Source organism: Nicotiana tabacum, chromosome 3 (genome assembly GCF_000715075.1).
Source record: "Nicotiana tabacum cultivar K326 chromosome 3, ASM71507v2, whole genome shotgun sequence".
Lineage (NCBI taxonomy): Eukaryota > Viridiplantae > Streptophyta > Magnoliopsida > Solanales > Solanaceae > Nicotiana > Nicotiana tabacum.
The window spans coordinates 128,814,461-128,820,476 of NC_134082.1; the positions used below are offsets into that span (position 1 = coordinate 128,814,461).

The 6,016-nt window shown below is 35.8% G+C and overlaps 1 non-coding gene across 1 annotated transcript; it reads right to left on the reverse strand.

Annotated features, from left to right (window-relative positions):
* Window positions 1–1,780: 1,780 nt before the first annotated feature.
* On the reverse strand, window positions 1,781–1,887 carry LOC142179752 (small nucleolar RNA R71). Its single transcript, XR_012708289.1, has one exon. It is a non-coding gene; the product is annotated as a small nucleolar RNA R71 (small nucleolar RNA).
* Window positions 1,888–6,016: the final 4,129 nt, after the last annotated feature.

The following is a 6,016-nucleotide window of genomic DNA, read 5'->3' on the forward strand; positions in this document are numbered from 1 at the left end:
TTTGGGCTGAGCATCATGTTTTACTATTGCCCGAGTGGCTTATGTGATTTTTGACTGAGTAAGGCCGAGGGCCTGTATTGTGAGGATGCTTTTGGATCGGGCTGCACGCCACAGTAGTGAGATACTGATTTGATTATAAGGCCAAGGGCCTGAGATATGTACGCCACGAGGTGGATTGTTGATTGATATGAGGCCGAGGGCCTAGATTTGATGCCACAAGATGGCTTGATATTTCGCTTGGGCCGTAAGGGGCCCCTCCCGGAGTTTGCACACCCCTAGTGAGCGCAGGTACCCATTGTGATGGGAGATATAGCCCGAGGGGCTGGTACTATTCTTAGATTGTGCCCGAGGGGCGAACCTTTATGTGTTTATCTTCTTAATTGCTTGTCATTACCTGCTGATTATGTATTTATGCCCGAGGGGTGGATTTCTGTGCTTATCTGTACTAATTGTTTGCAATCGTTTGTGTAACTATTGAAAAAGTCATTTTTAAAGAAGTTTAAACTGAGCTAAGATATTTTAAGAGATTTTTACAGCTTCACTGCTTTCTTACTGGTTTTGGACTGCTTCTATACAACATCTTGATATGTTTTACGTGATTTTTTGCATTCAGTCTTTATTTATTATTATTACTCACTGAGTCGGAGTACTCACATTACTCCCTGCACCTTGTGTGCAGATTCAGGTATGTTTTGGCTGATCGGAGGCAGAGTCATTAGAGTTTAGCAAGGTAGCTGCCGGCGTTCGCAACACTGCTTTTCTCTCTCTTCTTTTCATTAGACTGTATTTGTACACTCCAGGCTTTTAGTTGTATTTATACCCTAGTAGATGCTTGTGACTTGTGACATCCCGGTTAGGGCTGTGTTGGGTTGTACTTCCGTACCTTATTGATATTATCCGCTACTTAGTATTGCTATATCATGTTTTAGACTGCTTTTATGATATCTAACTGTTTAAAAAGTGAATTGGGTATAATTGGTTGGCCTTGTCTTCACGAGAGGCGCCATCACGACCGGGTTCGGGTTTAGGGTCGTGACTAAATAGTATTCTAACTTTTTTCTAATTACTATTATTTACTAGTACTACCTTTACTCATATTTAATATATATTATCGTAATTTTTTTTGTCTTTAAAAATTTAATTAGTTATTTTATCAACTACTAGTACTGCTTTAGAAACTACTATTATTTTTTTTCTCTTTAAAATTTTAAGTAGTTTATGACCCGCTCTTCTACAAAAAAGTCGGCTAGTTATGATCCAGAAATTGAAAAATCTCTTCAATTGTGCAGGAAAGGAAAAACATCATCTTCTTAAAGCATAGCTGGTGAAGGAATGGAGAATCAGGGAGTAGAAGACATTATACCACCAGTCTATGTGGAGGATCAGTTTGATGAAGTAGCACCAAGGCCAGCAAACAGAAACCTAAGGGATTATGCTAGACCTGACCGCTTCAACTGTGAATCTAGTGTCAGAAAACTTTCAGTGGCAGCCAACAACTTTGAAATCTAGACTGGCCTAATTCAAACAATTCAACAGTCTTGCATCTTCACTGGAGACGCAAGTGAAGATCCACACAGTCAATTAGTTGACTTTCTGGAACTTTTTGAAATAGCTAAGTATAATGGAGTACCTCCTGAAGCTATCAAGTTAAGGTTATTTCCTTTTTCTTCAAAAGGAGATGCCAAGACTTGGTTGCGAAGTTTGCCACAAGGTTCCATTACCACATGGGACCAAATGACTTACAAATTTTTAAATAAATATTTCCCCTGCTAAAACCACAAAGTTAAGACAAGACATATCTAATTTCTTGCAGACTGACACTGAGTCAGTTTATCAAGCTTGGGAAAGATTAAAAGCAATGTTAAGAAAATGTCTACACCATGACATTCCTGAACACATACAACTGTATATTTTTTGTCATGGGTTAAAACCCTCTGCTAGAAATGTGATTGATGCAGCTGCAGGAGGTTCTGTAATGGGAGAAACCATAGAGGAAGCATTGCAATTGTTAAACGAGATTTCTGAGAATGTCATCCAATGGCCATATGAGCGTGTAATCATCAAAAAGGCTGCTACGGTAAATCAGGTTGATGCTTTAAATACACTAATGCAGCAAATTGTTTCTTTGGCACAAAAGTTTGATTCTTTTTAGGTGAATACACAACAACCAAGCCAATCTGAGACTTGTGACATGTGTGGAGGAAATCATCTGAACCATGAATGTCAAGCAAACAATCATAATGACAAACAGGTCCATTCTGTCGGTTATAAACCGTACCCTTTTAGCAGTCCAATGGCACAAAAGCACCCAGGATTTTAATTGAGCAATCCAAATGGTGCAGAAAACTCTCAAAGCATCCAAAAGCAACCAGTACAAAGTCCGTCGGGATACCAGAATCAGAACCGTGGGCAACCAAACTATAGACCTTATCAACAAGCAGGGCCATATCAATAAAGGCCTCAACAAGCTCATTCAAGTCTTGATGACCTTTTGTATAAGTACATTAAGGTCACTGATGAAAAGATGGAAAGCCAGGGTTCAGCCCTCAAAAATCTGAAAATGCAATTAAGTCAGCTGGCAACTCTTGTGTTAGAAAAGATTCAAGGTCCCTTACCAAGCAATACAAAGAAAAATCCAAAAGAGCACCTTAAGGCCATCGCCTTACAGTCGGGTAAGGAGCTTGATGAACCATATGCAGACAAGTCAGAACAACATGTAAATAAGGGTAAGAATGCTGAAATACCCTCTGAACTATCTGAAGATAAAGAAGTCAAGAAAAAAGAAGAAAAGAATATTGAAAAATTGACTCCTTTCCCTGTGACAATTCCTTTTCCACAAAAACTGAAAAGAGAAAATCTTGATAATCAATTTTCAAAGTTTTTGGAGATTTTAAAACAAATTCACATTAATATTCCTTTCACTGATGCTTTGCTGCAAATGCTTTCTTATGCCAAATTCCTGAAAGATATTTTGTCAAGTAAAAGGAAATTGGAAGAAGTTTTTGTGGTGATGCTTACTGAAAAATGCAGTACTATACTTCAAAATAAGCTACCACAAAAACTTGGTGATCCAGGTAGTTTTACAATTCCATGACTTTGGGAGGAGTATATTTTGAAAAAGCACTTTGTGATTCTGGAGCTTCAATTAACTTGATGCCATTTTCTATTTTTAGAAAATTAAATCTTGGTGAAATGAAAGACATAGGTGTTTCTCTTCAGTTTGCAGATCAAAGTATTTAGAAACCTAAGGGAATAATTGAAAATGTGCTCGTAAGAGTAGATAAGTTTGTTTTCCCTGTAGATTTTATAGTACTTGAAATGAAGGAATATCCTGATGAACCAATTATTTTGGGTAGACCATTTCTTGCCACAGGTAGAGCAATCATAGATGTCCATCAAGGACAACTACGGCTGTATTGTGGTCCGGGCCCGGGCCTAAACGGGCCAAATGGTCTGGGGCTTTGGCGGTCCCGGGCCTAACGGGCCAAATGAGTGGAACCGGCCCACTACGGTCCTAAGCCCACATGGTCCCGAGATAAATGGGCCGAGCCCACAGGCCTAAACGGGCTTTTTCGTTCTGGGCTATTTTTTTTAATTTTTTTTATCTAAGGCAATTTCTTGTAAACTATATATGTATATATTAATATAAATTGCTTATATATAGTATGTATATATATTGTCTTATATAATATATAACTTATATATATTATATATACTATATCTATATCTATAATATATATATATATTTCCTTATATATATATATATATATATATATATATATATATATAGTTTATATGTATTAGATATATAATATATATACTATATCAAATTTAAACACAAAATAAATTGCAAAGAAATATTCAAGAGAATGTCTTATAATTTTTATTATTACGACATTAACAAAAAATGACAATATCTTTATTAGTCTTCCTCCCCCCAATGGACTAAGCACAACAAGGTACTAATACCATCATTAAAAGGAAAATAAAACTAAGGAAGATGTACCAAAATACAAGTTACATATTAGTCTATATATTATCTCTAACAAATCTTATAAATCCTTCAAGGTCCGGAGGAATTTCTGTTTGTGGTGGTGGAAAAGGAGCTTGTTCATCACCGCTTCCGGGCGAAGCAGCATCTTGCGCAAGTTCCGCTAGCATTTCTTCATAAGCTTCATCTATCTCCGGTTGTGATTCTGCAAGTCCAAAATTTCTTCTTTTCGAACGGATCCAATCTCTGAAGAATACTGATTTTTCCAAGCTCTCCCTCATAGACGCTCTATGATCACCGATTTGAAGTCTCGCTTGACTAAAAGCGCTCTTCGATGCCACTGTTGAAGCATGAACACTTAAAATATCTTGGTGCTCTAATTTCATTGTAGGATTTAACACTGCAGCAACACCAAAAATAGGGGGATAGGGAAAAAATATTTTTTAAACTTAGCTTTCATAGAATCAATAGCAAGTTGATAAATAACCCCATCCTCTGAAAATTGAGTAAACAAATCTGCTAGTGCTGCAATATAAACTAAACAGTTAGAAATAGTAGGATAATATTGCCCAGATAATTCATTTGTAGCAACATGAAATTATTCTAAAAAGTCTACAAGTATTTTAAAATTAGTCCAATCTTGATTTGTAAGGTGCTCATCATCATTATCATCATCATCATCACCTACACGAGCATTATACGTTGCGCTTATTGAGTTTCTATATTCATATGCAACAACTAAACTTTCATACATGTAATTCCATCTAGTCGGACAAGGTTTATGAACCTTTCTTTCTCTAAGGCCAATTCATCACATTTTTTTAAAATAGCTCTAAGTCTACTTCTACGGTTTGAATAAAAAAGCCAATTAAGAGCCATTTTAACCTTTTCAATTTCTACATTTAAAACTTTCATATCAGCACCGACGATTAAATGGTAAATATGACAAATACATCTAACATGAAAAATATTACTAAATGCAGGATTTAGTGTAGTTGTAAGCAAGCCTATAGCATTAGTTTTACTAGAAATATTATCCATTGAAACCGACATTATTTTATCTCTAATGCAAAAATATCTACAAATATCTGCAACTGTATTAGTAATAAACTTACCTGTGTGACGTGAATTAATTATTCTATAAGCAATAATACGCTTTTGCATTATTCACTCCTCATCTATCCAGTGACTTGTAACAGTTAGATAATCACAGTCATTACCACTTCTACCAATATCAGTAGTAATAGCAATGCCACAATTTATATGAGTAAATAAATAGCGCAAATATTATTCATATTCATGTTTATATTTATAAATATCGCTCTTTACGGTTGCACGAGGCCATCGTTTATAAGTAGGATTAAAAACACTTCTAATATAATGCACAAAATGAGGGTTAGAAGGAAAACTATAGGGTAAGTACATAACAGTAACTATTTTTGCCAATTCTTCACGATCTTTATTTGGATCATAATATAAAATGCCATCGGTAACAGTGTTAATTCCTGGTTGAACTAGATTTGAACTTGTACTAGGGTTAACCGTAGTATCTACACTTGTCCACTCTTGCGCAGCTTTCATTTGTAAACATCTAGCTTTATCTCTAGGGTGTTTCAATATGTGTCAAGTCAAACTACCCGTATCGCTACGGTCTCCAGTATATTTATGAGCCATCAAAGACCCACAAGTTTTACACTTAGCCTTATTTTGTTCTCTTAGTTGAGTAAAAAAGTGCCAAACAAGAGATGTTTCGGGCCATTTAGAAGGTTTTCTATTAAAAGTAGGGGTTACTACAGGAGGGTCAGGCGGGGCATCAGTTGGGTTATTAACAGGACTAGTAGGTGTAAGCACGTGATTTTTGCCCTATGAAAGAATTACTCCCAAAAAAAAAACAATTTTTTTTGATAGTTTGCATTTGTTGTGAATTTTGTGTAATTATTTGTATTTGTCTGTGCATGTTTATTTTTACTCTAATTAAGAAAAATACAAAAATAGGCGTCACATGCGCATTTACGATTTAATTGT